General features: G+C 41.4%; 1 long non-coding RNA gene across 1 annotated transcript; it reads right to left on the reverse strand.

Annotated features, from left to right (window-relative positions):
• Nucleotides 1–652: 652 nt before the first annotated feature.
• Nucleotides 653–16,721, reverse strand: LOC129644918 (uncharacterized). The gene is made up of 2 exons (XR_008711053.1): nucleotides 16,602–16,721; nucleotides 653–1,603 (listed from the first exon to the last, which is right to left on the reverse strand). It is a non-coding gene; the product is annotated as an uncharacterized LOC129644918 (long non-coding RNA).
• Between the last annotated feature and the right edge of the window lie 2,978 nt (nucleotides 16,722–19,699).

The following is a 19,699-nucleotide window of genomic DNA, read 5'->3' on the forward strand; positions in this document are numbered from 1 at the left end:
CCATTCTCACCTTTTTTTGGGGGGACAACAAAGTGACTGACTAATGAAAGCAAAACTAACCAAACTTCTTAAACATAGAAGTGGCCATGTGTCCTGATCAATGAGATATTAGTGGATGCCACTGGGTGGGACTTTTAGAAATCCTCTTTAAAAGCAGTATAGACTCAAATAAAAATATTTTTCCATGCCCTTTCCTTTTTCCTTCCTGGAGAATAGATGTGATGCCAGAAGGCACACTGTGAGTTTGGGCTCATGAGATAACAAGCATCCATTAAGCATAGCTGAGTGGAAGCACAGAAGGAACCTAGATTATACTGGTAGCAAGAAACGACAATACCAGCCCTGTACTGTCCAACTCATGTAATGTGAAGAGATTAAAAGCCTTCATTTATTTAAGCTTCTATTTTTCTGGTTCCCAATACTCACAGCCAAGTACAGTTTCTAACGTCTAAGTGATCAGAAAACAGTAGCAGAGGATAGGAAGGTTTTCAACATCTTGAAACTCAAAAATTGGGATAGGTCTACCAAGCATGGTTAAACATTCTGTTATACAGCCACTAGGCATTTTCAAACAATATTTGAAATCAAGTCATCTGTTGGTGAATCAGATCAATCATTTGAAAATAAGATCCAGTTACTAAGACAAAAATACTTATGCTACCATCCAGTCTTGTTTTATTTTTAATAAAATAAATTTGGACATAAAAAAGAAGACGTGCACTATGATTTTTTTCCTTTGGAAATTGACAAGAAGTACATAACATTTGGGGGGTTTTAACATGAAGGATTTCTGTGCTCAGGAAGATACATATATATATAATATAGCAGAAGCAATAGGAGCCTATAAATTACAGAACTGAAAAAAGTATGAAAAGTACTACTAATAATGAGTTTTTCCTGTACATATGTATATGTGACAGTAGTGATGATAGCTACTATCTTTTTTTAAATTTTATTGAAGTATAGTTGACGTACAGGTACTATTTTAAATGGGCCAATAATGGGCCGAGTTCTGTAGTAGATCTTGGGACTTGGAGGCAGGCCTTTTGACTAACCTCAAAATCTAGGTTTTATTTCTCTAAGTCATTAGAGCATAAGGATTCTACGCCTGAAGAAGAGAGGCAGTCAGTGGATTCCTTGATGTACTGCTAAGTTTGTTTTTCTCTTGTCCCATATCTCTGAGAAAGCCTCCATTCCCAAAGCAAATACAAAGGAGAGATTTGGAGAGGCATTTTATGTGATTAAAAATTCTCTCAGTGGTTGCTCCTCCTAACCACAACCATCTTTGTTTTCTATAGCTGTGCAATGAGTTCGTACACACTAGTGACTTACACAATACCCATTGTCCCCTCACATGTTCGGTAGGTCAGAAGTCCAGGAAGGCACACTGGGTTATCAGCACAGGCTCCCACAAGGTTAAATTCAAAGTGTCGGTCAAGCCGGGTTTTCATCTGGAGCTTGGGACCCTCTTCTGAGCTCGCTGGGACTGTCTGAAAGATCTAGCTCTCTGCAGTGTAGGTCCCCGTGACTTGCTGGCTGTCGGCCAAGGTCTCCAGGTTCTCGCCATGTGCCTCCATCTCTCACAACTTGGCAGTCTGCCTGTCTTCAAATCAGCAGGAAAACAGTTTACTAATGCTTAACTTCTTATGAGGGGCTTGTTCGAGGAAGTCAGGCCCACTCAGGATCATCTCCCTTGTGATTAACTCAAGGTCAGTAACGTAATCACAGGAGTGATAGCCCGGCATACTCACCGTTTCCACCCATACACCAGGGGAGGGGACCCTAGAAGGTATGGACACCAGAGGCAGAATCTCAGGGCCATCTCAGAATCCTTTTTATCACAATGACCTAGAGCATGTTGATGCTTAGAGGTGTGGTTACAGTGGTTATAACGCTTACTTGTGCTTCGTCGCTCAGCTGTGTCTGACTCTTTGCGACCCCATGGACTGTATAGCCTGCCAGGCCTCTCTGTCCATGGCATTTTCCTGGCAAAAATACTGGAGTGGGTTGCCATTTCCTACTCCAGGGGATCTTCCCAACCCAGGGATTGAACCCATATCTCTTGTGTTTCCTGATGCGGCAAGTGGATTCTTTACCACTAACGCTACCCAAGGAGACCCCAGTGCTTTCTTGAACTCAGAGGAATTCCTTCTTCTAAAGAGGACGGTAATGCTTATATTCTTACCTAATTATCTGGAAATGTCATTGTCCGCACTGCACTGTTTTGAAATTAGGTATTCAACGGGTGAGGATGAATGTTCCTTCAAACTAAAATGGAAGGCGGCTGTGTTCCTAGTCCATTCCTTTGTGTCTACGCCATAAGCACTGTACTCTCAGACCCCCACCCACCGGGTTTGGCACCAGGGGCATTCTCCTAGTGCTGCTGCTGTTTCTGGAGATGGCAGCAGATACAGCACGCCCCTCGTCAGGCGAGGGCTTCAGTGCTCCTCTGGACTTGGATTCTGGAAACTGAGACGTGTTCTTCTGCCTTCCCAGTTATCCCCCAGGCTACCTAATACCCTTTATTAATCTATTTCAGTGAAGACTAGCTTGAGTGAGTTGTTATTTGCAAACAAGAACACTGACCAGTAGAGTAATTAATGACAGATGTGATGGTGGACAACCAAACTTTCCGGAAATGAGAATGTGTAGCTGCTTATTCAGTGTTGCTAGGTTACAAGGCAAGGAGAATCCAGCCCATGGCAGCAGCGGTGGCAGCTGCTTAAATTATCACTTGGTTATATAGAATAAGGGGGCTTCCCTGGTAACTCCGCGGTAAAGAATCTGCCTGCAATGCAGGAGATGCGGGTTCAATCCCTGGGTCGGGAAGATCCCCTGAAGAGGGGAATGGCAACCCACTCCAGGATTTTTGCCTGGAAAGTCCTATGGACAGAGGAGCCTGGTGAGCTACAGTCCACGGGATCACAAAAGAGTCAGAAACGACTTGGAGACTAAACAACAACAACCTGTAGAATAAGAAGCCTATCAACACAGGACTTCCAGGGTCCCTGCAGTTTTGTAAGAGAAGGAAGGTATGTGGAAGAAGACTGACGGTCCATCAGGATGCTTCTGAGTATTATGGGAATGAAAAGAAAACGTAATGGTTAATTTTATGTGTCAGCTAGGAGAAGGAAATGGCAACCCACTCCAGAATTCTTGCCTGGAAAATCCCATGGACAGAGGAGCCTGGTGGGCTACAGTCCACGGGGTAGCAAAGAGTCAGACACGACTGAGCGACTTCACCAGGCTAGGCCATGATACCCAAACATTTGGTCAATGTAATACACATTATATGTATATATACAACACAAATATGCACATACACATCCTATTGTTCTCTGTTTCTCTGGAGAACTCAAATACAGATAGGGTTTAAGTGTACCACAGCCTGGATAAAGTTATGGTGACAGAACTATATATGTCCTGGGATTTCCCTGGTGGTCCAGTGGTTAAGATTCTGAGCTTCCAGTGCAAGGGGCCATGCCATGTGGTGTGGACAAAAAAAAAGAAAAGAAAAGCAGAACCATATTCCTGTAGTAATCATGGAGACTTAAAAGATGCACGCACACACACACACACACACACAAAAGATGCACAACTGGTGATTACTGTCACTTCACATCTCATTTACCTATTTGCCATTGCAGAAGAGAGGTCTCACAGAACAACAAGGGTTATTTGCCATTTAATTGGATTGTCATGTCTGAAGGATGCTATCACTCAGGAGAGAAAATCGGTCCAGACCCTGCATTGTAGCTAGAACGGACCTTTCAGTCTGACCAATGTCTCTTCCTCTGCCCCAGTAAACAGAGAACACTGGATGCAGATGGTTTTCACCTGGCAGGGACAGACACACACCATGACTGGCTTCACTGCCAAAGAACAACAGGAACTCACTGACTGCCATAATTCAGCCCGAAGAACATCAGAGTGGTCTGTAAACCAACTATTTTATGTTAATGCAGTGCAGTGCACAGAAAGAGTATGTACCACTGCTGTTCACTTGCTAAGTTGTGTTTGACTCTTTGGGACCCCATGGACTGCAGCATGCCAGGCTTCCCTGTCCTTCACTAATTCCTGGAGTTTGCTCAGGTTCATGTACATTGAGTCAATGATGCTATCTAACCATCTCATCTTCTGCTGCCCCCTTCTCCTTTTGCCTTCAATCCTTCCCAGCATCAGGGTCTTTTCCAGTGAGTTGGCTCTTTGCATCAGATGTCCAAAGCATTGGAACTTCAGCTTCAGCATTAGTCCTTCCAATGAATATTCAGAGTTAATTTCCTTTAGGACTGACTGGTTTGATCTCCTTGCAGTGCAAGGGACTCTCAAGAGTCTTCTCCAGCACAATTTGAAGGCAACAGTTCTTCGACACTCAGCCTTCTTTATGGTTCAACTCTCACATCCGTACCCATATACATTCATAAAACATATACATATCAAAAGACGTGTGCTTAATTGCTCAATCGTGTCTGGCTCTCTGTAGCCCAACAGACTGAAGCCCACTAGACTCCTCTGTCCATGAAATTTCCCAGGCAAGAATACTGGAGTGGCTTGCCATTTCCTTTTCCAGGGATCTTCCCAACCCAGGAATCGAACTCATGTCTCTTGCATCTCCTGCATTGGCAGATGGATTCTTTGCCACTAATGCTACCTAGCAAGCCCCATCAAAAGATAAAAGATATGAAAAATACAGAGGCCTGTCAGTTGACTGAAATTTCTGGAGACCAGTGTCTCAAAATGTCTCCTCCAACAGGAAAGAAAAGTATTCCAATATGCATTCACTATCATAAGAAAGGGGAATGAGGCTTGCTCAATTTTTGTATTTTGTAGAAATTACATATTATGTTTAGCTCTGCTTCCACAAATAATTAACAGGTCACAGAAAGTTTTCTAGCCTTCAATGTGGCACAAAGCAATAGAAGACTCCCTGGAAGATCCAGACTATAGTGCATACCCTCACATTTCAAAGTACAGTATCTTTTTAAGTGAATAACTATGGCATTCTCCTTCTGGGTAAGTCTCACTTTGCTGTTGGATCCTGGTAGAGACTGAATGTTTGAGAGCAGTACACATGTGGCTATGGAAATTGAGCATCCCACCATGAACTATTTTTTATCTCAACTACTGAGCTATAAAATCAGATATTCCTTGCAGCATCCATCATCCCCAGGAAATCATTTCTATTTGAATTGGTTCAAGTAGGTCCTAAAAACAGAAGTTTCAAAGGCAGATGACTCATTCCCTGAGTACATTTACTCCTGCCATGCTGCCTTTGTTCTCTCAAACCACACCGCTATCCTCATTAAGAGAACTCTAAGCAGGTGACTGAGAAAAAAAAAATTCCAATTTACTGTGGTCTCCACTGGAAATGACAATACTAAAAGGCACCCTATAGGAACCTCTACTGTATAGAAGTATTCATTTTGTCCACATCACACAGCAGTATTTATTTGTCCCCTTTAATGCAGCTCAATCACCCCACCCATAGAAGTAGAGCACTTCATCATGTCAACCCCACTCTGGGGTGACCTGATTGCTCATATAGAAAAGTAAATATTCCCAATGGCAGAACTTCAAACAGGGCATCTCATGATCCATTTATCTGGAAAGTAGGATAAGCTACAGATCTATATTAATTTATAGGCAATACCTAATAATTCAACTGGATAGTCAGGGACTTGGAGGAATAAGATTGGAGAGGTGGTGATAAGGAAGATTAGTGCAAAGACCAATCTAGACTTTTAAACTCTTCTAGAGTTTGAGAACATGATGTGAATATGCAAAAAGACTGATTCTATATGGAGCTTTCAATGGATGACTGAACAAGGTGTCCTGCCGTGTGGAATTGTGAACCTCTTTCCACAGTGACCCAGTAATTATTAAGTGGTCTCATGAAAAAATGTGGTCATGGTTTCAGAGAGAGTTGATGCATGGGCTTAACAACTTAGACTTCTTTTCCCCCAGATATTTGGATATTACTTCTGCTGAATGCCCAGTTTGAAAGCAATGGTGAACAAACATGAGTCCTGCCATATGATACCATACCCCAAAAGGAATAACCAGCCACCTGATGGCAGATTAATTACATAAGGCTTCTTCCAACATGATGAGTGTAGAATCACTGCTGCCTGAAATTGATACATTCTAGACATGGATTTGTCCATCTTGTCTACCAAGTTTCTGCCAGCAATATCATCTGTGAACTGACCAAATGCTTCACTCTCTGTCACTATAATTCATGTAACATTGGTTCTGACCATAGACCTTATTTTACAGCAGAATGATTAGAACCTCAGATTGATGCATTTAGGAGACATTAATATTTCCAACTAGAAGCAGATGGCTCTATACAAAAGTGAAATGACTTATTAAAGATTTAGTTTTGGTTCCTGTATTAGAAGATATGGCACAAAATTAGGATGACATCTTGTAGGATACAACATATGCCATAAAGTAGCATCCAATACATAGTGTTTCTTCAGCCATGGCCAGAAATATGAGCTTAGGAAGCAGGAAATGAAATGGGAGTGGTACTTCTCACTTTTCCCTTAATGGCTCACTAACATGAATTTAAGTTCACATCCTTGCCACTTTCAACTGCTTTGGTTTAAGGCTCTTGATACTCAAGGGAGGAATACTTCCACCAAGAGCACAACAGTGTCTCAAGTCATTTGACAGAGCAGACACGGGGGATTACCATGTTGGCTGTGGGGTTAAGCAAGATTAGAAAGGAATAATTACCGTTATGCAATGGAAACACAAAAGAGTTCCTTTAACTCAAGAATTTCAATAGGATATTCCTTAACATTTCCATGTCTACTAGTAAAAATTAATGGAAAATTAGAGTAACCTCATACAAGAGCCATCAGGGGCTCAATTCCCAATGAATGGAATTTGGGTCTACTCAATAGGTAAGAAATCCAGCTAACTGAGTCCCCACTAACCTAAAGATAAAAGTAATATGGACTAGTTAGTTGTTGATGAGGAAAGTTATTCACATCAAATAAAGACCATTTACTTCATAATATTGGAGGCTTCCCAGGTAGCGCTAGTGGTAAAGAACCCACCTGCCAATGCAGGAGACGTAAGAGATGCGGGTTCGATCCCTTGGTCGGAAAGACCTCCTGGAGGAGGGCATGGCAACTCACTCCAGTATTTTTGCATGGAGAATCCCATGGACAAAGGAGCCTAGAGGTCTACAGTCCACAGGGTCGCAAAGAGTTGGACAGGGCTGAGTGACTGAACAACAACAAAATTACAAACACCAAGATAGGATTAAGGAAACATATGTAGTGATGACTACATATATTAGACCTACAAAAGACTGTATTAAATTAAAACATTGTACTAAATTAAAAAGATTATGCTAAATAGTCTCCTCATCTAGGGAGAGAATGAGTTTGTTTATTTGTGTGAGAGATTGTTACCTCATTAAGTGGGAATACAGTTTTTATTGCTAGTATTTTAAGTTTGGAAAATGGATGTATGTCCAGATAAAGAGTAACATCTGTCTTTTGCAGCTGCTCAAAATATTTTAAATACACTTCTTGTTTTTAATTGTTTTCTATTTTGTCAACCTTGTTTTCCCCAGGTGGAATCCCCCAAACTACATCTTCGCAGACTCTTGTACAAATGGTGCAAGCAGTTTTCTGATTTCTGTCTTATGCGAAACTAGGGTCTGAATGAGGAGTTCATATTTTGATGGTGTGAATAGCCCCAGAGGTACAGGGAGTGACAGAGGATTCCTCTCTCATCCATGAGATATGATTTTGGAGTGGCAGATCTGGGGAGTGGTTCTAGAGTCAGTGGTGGGGACAAATGACAGCTCCCTCATTAATCCAGTTTTGTGGATTAGACCTAGAGGTCTAGGTCTTTGTGAACAAGACCTAGAGGTCTTGTTCCTGAAAGCTTTATCCATTTCTCCAACTCTCCCAATTGCCCTGTATAGGGGATCATACAGTTTGCCATTTGAACTAGGACACATCTGGGAATAGAAGGGGATGCTATTGATAATGTCAAGGATAAACTAGAACTGTATGGAACAGTTAGTAACTCTAACACATAGTAACACTAACACTGTAATTTAGCTTAATACATTTTGCTGCTTAAATTACAATAGACTTGCTTGTTCTTTACTAAGAACCCTAGCCAAAATACCATTAAGTTTTTAGGATTATAGAATTAGTCAACACTATAAGTAGACCCTGTGTACTATATTGTGCCTATAATACAGGGGAGAAGAGTCTTTTCTACAATTCTATTATAAAGCAAATTCTGACGAATTCAAATTCATAGAATGTATTATATCAATACTAGTTGACAATGTCAGAGAAGGCAATGGCACCCCACTCCAGTACTCTTGCCTGGAAACTCCCATGGATGGAGGAGCCTGGTGGGCTGCAGTCCATGAGGTCGCTAAGTTGGACACAACTGAGCAACTTCACTTTCACTGTTCACTTTTATGCATTGGAGAAGGAAATGGCAACCCACTCCAGTGTTCTTGCCTGGAGAATCCCAGGGACGGGGGAGCCTGGTGGGCTGCAGTTCATGGGGTGGAACAGAGTCGGACACGACTGAAGCAACTTAGCAGCAGCAGCAGTTGACAATGTAGCCATATGCTTGTTGCGTAAAGAAACATGACTTATACTGATGTTATATGTAGTTAATGAAGCCTAGGGAATGGAAACAAAGTATAGTCATCCCTTGGTGTCTGCAAGGGACTGGTTCCAGGAACCCCTATGAGTACCAAATCCACAGATGCTTACAACCCTCATATAAAATGGCATAGTGTTTGCATATACTCAACAGCACATCCTCCCATATAGTAATACTTTAAATCATGGCTGGATTGCTTCTTATAATACTTAATACAATGTAAGTACTATGGAAATAGTTAATAGCACATGGCTAATTCAACTTTTGCTTTTTGGAAATTTCCAGAATTTTTTTTCCAGATATTTTCAATCCACAGTTGGTTGAATCCCCAGATGCGGAATCCAAGGATATGAAGAAATACAAAGGGCCAACTATATCTTGTCATGATTCTTTTATAAACAGTGATTCATTGACACAGGCAAGTCAAGGTTGCTAAATGCAGCATTACTATGACAGAACATATACTTTAAGAAATTGTTAAGTTAGTGTCCATGTTAAAATTATCATCATGTAATTTCTCTGTAAGTTGTTATCTAATGCTATAGATATATAGCTGTATTCATATTGTTCTATGCTATAAATGTTTGTACTATAATACTATTAATACCAGAAACCTAAGAATAAACAAATATCAGTCTCATTCATCATTCCAATGTCTTCATTCAAACAGCTTGGTCATTAGTGAACAGTTATTGATACCTATACTTTGTTTATTCACTCAGCAATTCACATAGGCACTAGGCTGGTAGCTGAGAATACAGTGATGAGCCAAAAAACCCATAAAAGACATGATATTGGGGACAAGAGCCTACTAGTCTCAAAAAGGAAGTGCAGTCATCAAACAATAAGAGAAATGAATATATGGTTACAAACCATAGTGAGTGCTATGCAGAAAATGCATAAAGTGTTCTGGGACATGGGCTATGCAGAGGGGTTATGCAGGGGAGATCTATCGGAGGAAGTGGTTATTTGGATGGACACCTGAATTTGACAAAATGATAACTAAGTGTGGGAGTTAGTGTAGGAGAAGAGTCTGCCCTAGAGGTAGAGAGAAGCATGTGAAAATCTATGAAGCAAAACTGGGCACGAATTTCACTTCAAAGCACAGGAAGGAGACCTGTGCAGCAGGAGCTGTCAGCAAAAAGAGTGAGACCACAGTCAACTCTAGAGGCAGCTGCCATCACCCCAGGGCCCTGAGGATGCACTCAGGAAGAGGGCTTTGCCCAGTCCTCTCCCCAGCTCTCGGGAAATGGGCAGGTCAGTGACAACTTGCAACAAAATACCAAGGACAAAAATTAGGGTCTGAGAGGATAGCTAGTGCAGGAAGTCTACATGTAACTGTAAAAAAAAAAAAGAAAAAGCATGGAGGTGTGAAGAGAGGAACCCAAACCAAAATGCTATGGGAAAGCCAATAATTAGGAGTCCAGACACCAGTTCATTAACATCAAAGACAAAGAGGATGTGCAAAGAAAGACGTCAGATGGAATGCAGACATTCACCTACTGTTTCTCTCCCAAATTTCATAGCTTACATTTTTTCCCCCGGTTTTTACTTATAAAGGATAATTGTGCTGGAAAAAAAAATGTACCATCACCTGACCAGAAGTTTGAGGAAGGGACAAAGTGGATGGGAAACTGAAGGGAAATAAGAACCAATAAAACAAGAACAAACAAACAAAAACCCCACACAGCCTAAAACACAAATAAGAGAAAAGTACTTGAGTGAATGTATATTTTATAATAATTGTTTATAGTGAAAAGTCCCATTAATGGGGGTTCTATTTTCACTGCAGTTTTCTAATATGCTTATAATATGGTGCCTTGGGTGCGCATTAGTTGAACAGTTTCAGGAGGCCAGGCTCTGTCAGGAGAGTAGATAGGCCACCTGGAAAAACAGTCCTGGGCAATTGATCTCCGATTCATCCATTCTTACAGTAAGCACTCAGGAATGCGCCAGGGTGGTCACGAGTTAGTTTGCATCTGGTGAATGTTAGAAAGATAATCAAAGTCTCCATAACAGTGAAGAGTGATCAAGAGGGAGTAAAAACCTCTGAGCGATGGCAAGAAAGATTCCCTAAAAACCCTTAAGTGTTCTCTCTGTCAGCAGATGATGCTACCAGGTAAGACACCCCAATGGGAGATGACAGCCAGGTAAGCCTTCCCTCCCACAGGCAGACTGTGATTGTGCCCTGCAGAGCGGTTCGGTGGTAGCAACTTATATCTTTTCTATTTCCGTTTAAGGAAGTTGCATTATATACCTGAAGCTTTACTCTCTTCCAGTCAACACAAGCATCTTTATAAAAACTGTATTAGTATCTATTTCTTTAAAAAATGAATAAATAAAAATCATCTTTGAGAAGTCCTTGAGAAAAGGCCACATAGCAACCAAAGTATCTCTTAAGCATCCAGTACAAGTGATTTTCCTCAACATTGGAACAGACACATTTCTTTGGTTAAACACTGAAAAAAGGCTTGGCTTACATTTAAAAACCATGCTATGAAGGTACAAATCTATAGCCTTAATCATATGGTCATACTAAATGTGGTGAATGCTTTTACTACAAGAGGCACCTGGATGCTAAATGTGATGGAAAGAACAGCAGTTTTACATCTCCCATCTGAGATTTGCTCCTTCTGGGACAAAAGTGATTGAATAGAATGACAGGCAAAAATCATTCACCATATTTAAATTCTTGTTTTTCGTTATGTTTTCCTTATAATGTAGTTTAATTACGGAAAGTTACATATGACTATAATTCTACCATAAAAGTAAGAGTCCTGTCAGATATACTTTAGGTCTGTGTGTGAGCTACATGCTCAGTCATGTCCGACTCTTTGCAAGCCTCTGGACTGCAGCCTGCCAGGCTCCTCTGTCCATGGGGATTCTCCAGGCAAGAATACTGGAGTGGATTGCCATTTCTTTCTCTAAGGCATGTTCCTCTCCCAGGGATCAAACCCAATTCTCCTTCGTTTGCTTCATTGGCAGGCAGACTCTTTACCGCTGCACCACCTAGGAAGCCCACTCTAAGTTTAGAGGCAACGAAAATGGTGAGTAGCCTAGGCACAATTGTCAGAGCAATTCATTAAGAAGTAGCCCTTAGATAAGCAACATAAATCAGAACGTTTCCTCTTCCTTTGAAAGCAGTAAAGGGTGCTAATGCTGTTTCCCCCCAAAAGCAAACAATTCATCTGGAGTAGGAGTGTGATGAGTGTTGAAACTGGAGAAAGAAGAGCAGTGAGGTAACTGCAAACCTCCGTATTGATAGTAGAGGGGGAAAAAAAAAGAGATAAATCAGGCACTTGTCTCCAGGACAAACTGTTAAGATAATTGTTCTCTAAGGTGAGTTTTCTGACACAAGAAAATCTGAGACCAGAAAAGCAGTGAAGAATACTGGCTCATTTAAGATCCAAATGAATGATAGGGAACCCTGCCCCTACATCCAAAATCAAGCTGTTCACAGACTCTACCAGATACATATCCTATTCAATCCTGAAAGAATATTGAGAATCACTAAACATTTGTGAAGATAACTAGCAAAAATCAATCTAAGGAAAATTACTGTTCAAATAAGCAATCTTGTAGTTTATGTCTCCCCCAACATTCCAGATATCTATTGCTATATAATGAACTACCTACCTTGTAGCTAAACAGAACTATTTTTACCATATTTCACCATTTGGGGGGTCAGGGGATTGGGTAGGTCTCAGTTGGGTGACTTTTTATTCCTTATGCCATTGACTGATGTCACTTGGTTATACACAGCTGACAGATCAACTCATCTACAGTTTGCAAGACAGGTTTATCCACATGCTCACTGCCTTGGTGGGAAAGCTAGAAGAATGGACTTAGTTGGATCTGCCAGAGAACCTGTAAGTTGCCTGTAAACACGACAGTCTCAGAGTATTCAAACTTCTTACACTGTAGCTGTCTTCCCCAGAGCAAAGATTCCAAGAAACCCAGATGGAAGCTGCAAAGAATCTCAGGACCTAATTCTTGGAAATTCGAAGTATCATTTCTGCCCACATTTTAATGATCAAGAAAAACTAAGGCAAAACCAAACTCACAGGTAGAGATTAGATTCTCTCTCTCAATGGGAGGAATGGGCTCCCTAGTGGCTCAAATGGTAAAGAATCTGCCTACAATGCAGAAGACTAATGTTTGATCCCTGGGTTGGGAAGATCTCCTGGAGAAGAAAATGGCAACTCACTCCAGAATTCTGCCTGGAGAATTCCATGAACAGAGGCAGCCTGGGGTCACATTCCATGGGATCAGAAAGAATCAGACACGACTGAGTGACTAACACTTTCTCTTTTCTCAATGGGAGGAATAGCAAAAAAAATTCTGATCACCTTGAATCTACCAGAGATGGATAGTTTTCACCGATGACCACATTGGAATAACTATTACTGGAAAAACCCTCCTGCAGTAAACTGGGAAAATGTATGAAACAGCTGTCTTCAGACACTGGATAAAAAGCATAAAAGAATATGATCTCAGAGAAAAGAGAAATAAATGAAGTGGCCCCAACAGTCACTGGTTTGCTGCCTAGAGGCACTTCCCAGACATCAGTTTGAGGAGAGAAAACCTAAGTAGAGTAAATGATGTTGATGAGCTGACTAGACAGAAGTAAAATTGAGGGAAGGCCAAGGTGACTGAAAACTGCAGAGCAGAGTACAAAAGAAAGGTGGAAACAATGCAGAAAATGGGGGGTTATTGATGGCACCAAGACACAAGAAAATTTGGAGGTGATGAAAATGAGCTATATCTTGATTGGAATAGAAGGAAATGGCACCCACTCCAGTGTTCTTGCCTGGAGAACCCCAGGGACGGTGGATCCTGGTGGGCTGCAGTCCATGGGGTTGCTGAGGTCGGACACGACTGAGCGACTTCACTTTCACTTTTCACTTTCATGCATTGGAGAAAGAAATAGCAACCCACTCCAGTGTTCTTGCCTGGAGAATCCCAGGGACGGAGAAGCCTGGTGGGCTGCTGTCTATGGAGTCGCACAGAGTCAGACACGACTGAAGTGACTTAGCTTATACAAGGAAATGGGAACCCACTCTGGTGCTCTTGCCTGGAAAATCCCATGGATGGAGAATCCTGGTAGGCTACAGTCCATGGGGTCACAAAGAGTCGGACACGACTGAGCAACTTTACTTTCTTTTCTATACACATGAGTATATGCATTTATCAAAATCTATCTAACTATTTAGGGCATCAGTGGTAAAGGGTGGCTCACTAGTAGAGAATCCACCTGACAATGCAGGAAACATGGGTTCTATCCCTGGGTCAGGAAGATCCTCTTGGAGAAGAAAATGGCAACCCACTTCCAATATTCTTGCCTAGGAAATCCCATGGACAGAGGAGCCTGGTGCACTACAGGATATGGAGTCACAGAAGAGTCAGACACGACAACAACTAAAACAATAACAAACATCTTACTTAAAATATGACTATTTTATGGTAAGTACATTATACCTCTAAAAAAAGTTCATTTATTAAAAATAAAATCTGTATCTTAACACGTGTATATCTGTGGTGGATTCATGTTGATGTACAGCAAAACCAATACAATATTGTAAAGTAATTAACCTCCAATTAAAATAAATAAATTTATATTTTAAAAAAATCTGTATCTTATAAATGAATAACAAGTATCTCTGAAATTAAGTTCAAAAGGTGGGATAAAAATGAATTGGACTCAGTTGAAGACCAAATCAATGAGCTAAAAGGTCAAAAGCAATGTTTCTTAACCCAAAAGGATAGTCAATATCACAGATTATAGAATAGTTGGATATTGCAGATAATTAAAAAGTTCCAGCAGTCATTAATAGGAATTATATAAAGATGAACTAGAGAGGAGGAATGAGGGATTTTTTACAAGAAAAATACAACTTCTTAGAACTGAAGAAAGTCAAAGGATCTGTACCTTTTTTTCTGAGTACAAAAAAAAAAAAAAAACCAGAGCTAATGAAAAAAACTGTTTTAATACCAACACAAATACTGGTAAAATTTTAGGATTCTCAGGAAAACAAGAAACTTCTAAAAGCTTTCAGATACAGAACAGTCCACAAAGGAAAAGGATTGAATGGAATCAGATTTTTCATTGGCAACACTGATTGTTAGAAGATAATAAAGTGATGACTTTAGTATTCCAGGGGAAAAAAATGATTTATAGTCTAAAAATTTGAGCCAAGGCAAACTAGCATTTAGTTCTGAAGGTAGAATAAAGATATTTTCAGACAGACAAGAACTCTGAAAATGTATCCTCTTGAGATTTCTCTGAAATACCTCAGATTTTTTCATTTATTTCTGTCCCTACTTGGCTAACTGCTGCCTTGTCTCTCTGCCTCTGGTCTTGCCACATCCCATACCCTTTTCTTTTTGCAGCTGGAATGATGTTTAAAGGCATATCTCATCATGTGCTCCTCTAATCAAACCCTTCACTGAATTTTTTTCTCCATGCTCATCACCAACCATTTTTCTTTCCTTCCATCTGCTTTGGGTCTCCTAAGAGTCAATCCTTCTCTCCCATTTCTCCCTCGGCTTAGTCTCAAAGTTACCTGCTTTAGAATGTAACCTGCTCTAGAATGTTACCTGCTCCTTCTGATTGCCTCTACTGAAAATACTCTTCCCTTCATTCCTTACCTTCCTTCAGGTCTTCCTTAGTACTGATGTTAATTACTTATAAAAGTGTTCCATGACTATACTCCCATCTCTGTTCTGTCATCACAGTAGATTTGACTCCCTTGTTATTGACCTTAATAGCATCGGTACTTTTACTTATAGTAATTGCATTATACACCCATAACTTCCCATAATTATTGTATATAGTTTGTATAATTATTCAATGTCCTTTTCCACAATGGGCAGCAAGTCTCATTCCACCCACAGCTCTGTGGGTGAGAATGCTGTCTGTCTCTAATATTTGTTCTTCACTTCTCTAATAACAGACTAGATTTTCCAGTCTCCCCTGGCTCCTGTGGCTAAGTTCTGGTTACCAGGGTGTGAGCACAACTTCTGGATTGTGTTTTTAAACGAAACAGGTTTGATCCTCACTTCTCCATTTTACCTTTCTGCTTGCTCATAAGCCATCATAAGCTTACTATGGTCAAAACCTTAGGGACAGAGGATCAATAAGGCAGAGACAAATATCCATGACTCCAATGGGTCCAACTTCATACCAGTCCTGGAATAATGTTCTTAAATGGTCACATTAATGAGAAAAGAAAAATACTCCAGATTCGGCTGTCAGACCCCAGCCTTATTCCTGAGAAATACTTGCTCCTTTCCCCAAAAGAAGCAACTCTAAAATTGCCTCTAGTTTCATTTATGATTTCTTACATGCTTTTTCCTTTCACTCATGGGTACCATAAATATTTATTATATTCAATGGTCTACTTATATAATCTTTCAACTTTTTATTATCCAGTTATCTAGATGCCCTCTATAAGACCCACTGCTTCCACATTATCAATCTTAAATTATAATGGGGAAAGAAGATGTAACCACAAAATACCTTCTTACGAGTTATATTTGGAGTCCTAAATGTGTCCTCACCTCAAGGAGATATAGGATATCCATGTAAAAATAAGCAAAATACAAGTCAGTATGAAAAGGTCTTATTGTCCCTTGAGTTTCAAGGGCCACTGGCAAGGACAACTCACACACAGATTTGGCAGTTGTTTGTATAAGTCTAAGAATCTGGGGCCAATTGCAGTAGCCTCTTCATGGATCTACTTAATTCCACTATGAACCCCTCAAATCTTTCTAAAACGAAAATTTGATCGCGTCACTTTCCCTGCTCAAAATCCTTCATTGGATTTCTGTCACTCTTGGGATAAACACCGAAATCCTTGCTGTGGCTTGCGAGCCTCTGCAGCACCCTCTGTAGTAGTATCCTCATGTCTCCTCTCTCTTGCTCACTGAGTGACAGCCCCATTTACCTGTTTTCAGTTGGCTCCAAAGTCCTGTCTCCTTCACCCTAAAGAGCCTCTACTCAGGATGTTCCTTCCTTTTGCTTGACATATTCTTTCCCCCATCATGCCTCCCTCGACTTACTTACCTACTCAAACGTCACATATTGGGAAAGTACCCCTTGGCTGAATCTTCAGACTTACTCACATTCCCCATTCTAAACATGTATGCGTGTGTGTGCTCAGTCACTTCAGTCGTGTCTGACTCTTTGCAACCCCATGGACTGTAGTCCACCAGGTTCCTCCATCCATAGGGATTCTCCAGGAAAGAGTACTGGAGTGGGTTGCCATGCCCTCCTCCAGGAGATCTTCCCCACCCAGGGATCAAACCAGCGTCTCATATCTCCTGCATTGGCAGGCAGGTTCTTTACCACTAGCGCCACCTGGGAAGCCCCTGTACATGTATACTCATATTTCCTCATGGAACTTACACAGTTGTAATTAATTTATCTATTTGTAAGCATGTTTGGTTTTCCCATCCAAGTACTAACCAGGCCCTACCCTGCTTAGCTTCCAAGATCAGACAAGACCAGACATGTTCAGGGTGGTATGGCCGTAGACTGTAAGCATATTTGGTTTTTTATTTGTCTGGTCACACCGTGTGGCTTGCAGGATCCTAGTTCCCTGACTAAGAATCAAACCTGCGACCCCCTGCAGTGGAAGTACAGAGTCCTAACCACTGGACTGCCAGGGAATTCCCTTAATTTTTATTAAAATATAGTTGATTTACAATGTTGTGTTACTTTCAGGTCTTTAGATAAGACTATTTGATTTAAGTATCTCCCCACTATTGGCTACAAGGCTCATGAGAGCAGGTACCATGTCTATTTTGTGCACTATTATATCTCATGTCCTTTGAGGGGACTTAATAAACACTGGTTGAATAAAATGAATGAATAGGATATGATTTGTAGGTAAGGGTAGAAGGCACGCCTGCCTATCTTTTCTAACAGAGCCTGGAATTCTCTTTATTGCTTTAATCTAATCTAACAGGGATTAACAGTTTCTGGAATTTGATTGTTGAGCCTGAAATATATGCTTATCAGGCTCTATTTCCATCTGTGACTACCAACCAGAAGCAATGTGAAAGAAAAATGCCCCTGTGGAAACCCCTGCTGTGTACATAGTGTTCTAGGGTTGTAAACTCAAGTGTGGAAAGGGTGGGGGAGGCTTCCTGGAGGGGACGTGGCCTGCTGTGTGGAGGTTATGAGCTCAGACTTTCCAGCCGACCTCTGGTTTTGAATCTCCATCCCATCACTCATGAGCTATTACTCAGAGGCAGTTTTCTGTCTTCTCTGTGCCTCCGTTTTCTCAGCTATAAAATGGAGCTAACTACTGTGTACCTCATAGGATTAAGGAGTTAGTACTAAAGCACTTAGAAGCCTGAAAGTGAAGTGAAAGTCACTCAGTCATGTCTGACTCTGTGACCCAATGGACTGTAACCCACTAGGCTCCTCTGTCCATGGGATTTCCCAGCAAGAATACTGGAGTGGGTTGCCATTTCCTTCTCCAGGGGATCTTCCCAACCTAGGGATCGAACCCTAGTCTTCTGCATTGCAGGCAGATTCTTTTACCTCTGAACCACCAGAGAAGCCCTTAGAAGCCTGACAGAGGACAAGTATTTGTATGTGTTTGTAGGTATAACATATTACATGGGACATGCCAGAGAGCTAAAAACACATTGCTAGTCACAACAGTCAAGTATGTATAAACGCAACTTCAGAGGTTTTAGGTCCTGTAGACCCCCCTTCTCACCATCCTTGACGCACTGCTTTGGGTTAAGGCATTGTGCCCCTCAGGCATTTCCTGTTACATACTGTTGTCCTCTCTAAACAGGGAGCTATTTCACCATAGCCAATCCTAGCAAGGTCCAAGTGCAAGGCCTAAGATGACTCATTTTAATAAACAAGGGTGGGAGAGAAGTAGTTCATTGAAATTAGTGAATATTTACTGACAGGTGGAGACCTAGCCAGCTGTTCCCCATTCCTCATGCTCTCAGCCTCCTTGGTGCATGGCTGGTGTGCATGGCCAGGCCCTTTGCACCTAGAAACCCTCCATGAAGAGCTCCTTGGTGGATTGTGAGCAGAGTGAGGGGTGGCACTTCCGACTATGTCAGTAGAGCAGGTGCTCCTTTACACCTGCAGAGGGTCTGCCAGAGGACTTCGACTTCCTGAGTGGGGCAGAGCTGCTCCCCTAATTCCAATCTAAGGTTTCTTTGTGATGGGGTTTTAAAGTGAAGCCTAAGTTATTTCAATGGGACTTCAGTACTGAGAAGCTTGAAGAGCTTTGTATTTAAAACTAGCCTTGCTGTTGAAACTATACATTCCTATTAGACTGTTACGTGAGCAAAGAATAAACTCATTATTTATTTTATCTCTAAACCACTGAGACTTGGGGCCATCTGTTATAGCAGTTGGCCCATTCTGACCAACACCCAAGGCCTGGGCCAGGCACCCTGAGCAGTTTATGTAAGTCAGTTTCAACTGAAGTTTCCATGTCCATTATAATTGAGATGCGCTGTTCAAGTGCCACGGCCTTCCCCAAGATTACCGTGAGGTCTGTGAAGCTATATTATTCTACTCAGCTCTGGCACTGACCTCTTTGTTCTGCAGAATTAGAACTTACTCAGGCCATTATCCCTTTCCCCAGTGGCTCAGATGGTAAAGAATCTGCCTGCAATGCAGGAGATCAGGGTTCACTCTCTGGGTCAGGAAGATCCTCTGGAGAATGGAATGGCTACCCAGTCCAGTATTCTTGCCTGGAGAATTCCAAGGACAGAGGAGTCTGGCAGACTACAGTTCATGGGGTTGCACAGAGTCAGACATGACTGAGCAACTAACATACACACACACACATGCCATTTCTCAAGCACTTTTCTTAACCACGGCAGCACCAACTAAATGTGAAATTGAATCCCCACTCAATTTCCACTGCCCTGCCCCTGCAAATTCCACTCTTGCAGTCCTTCTGTTGTTTGATTGAGTTTACTGAAGGTGGGAGTCCAGTGAGACAGGGCAGGCATTCACCACGTACCTTCCACGAAATCTCATAGAGAACAGCAGGCCTTT

This window comes from Bubalus kerabau, chromosome 2, assembly GCF_029407905.1.
Source record: "Bubalus kerabau isolate K-KA32 ecotype Philippines breed swamp buffalo chromosome 2, PCC_UOA_SB_1v2, whole genome shotgun sequence".
Taxonomy (NCBI): Eukaryota; Metazoa; Chordata; class Mammalia; order Artiodactyla; family Bovidae; genus Bubalus; species Bubalus kerabau.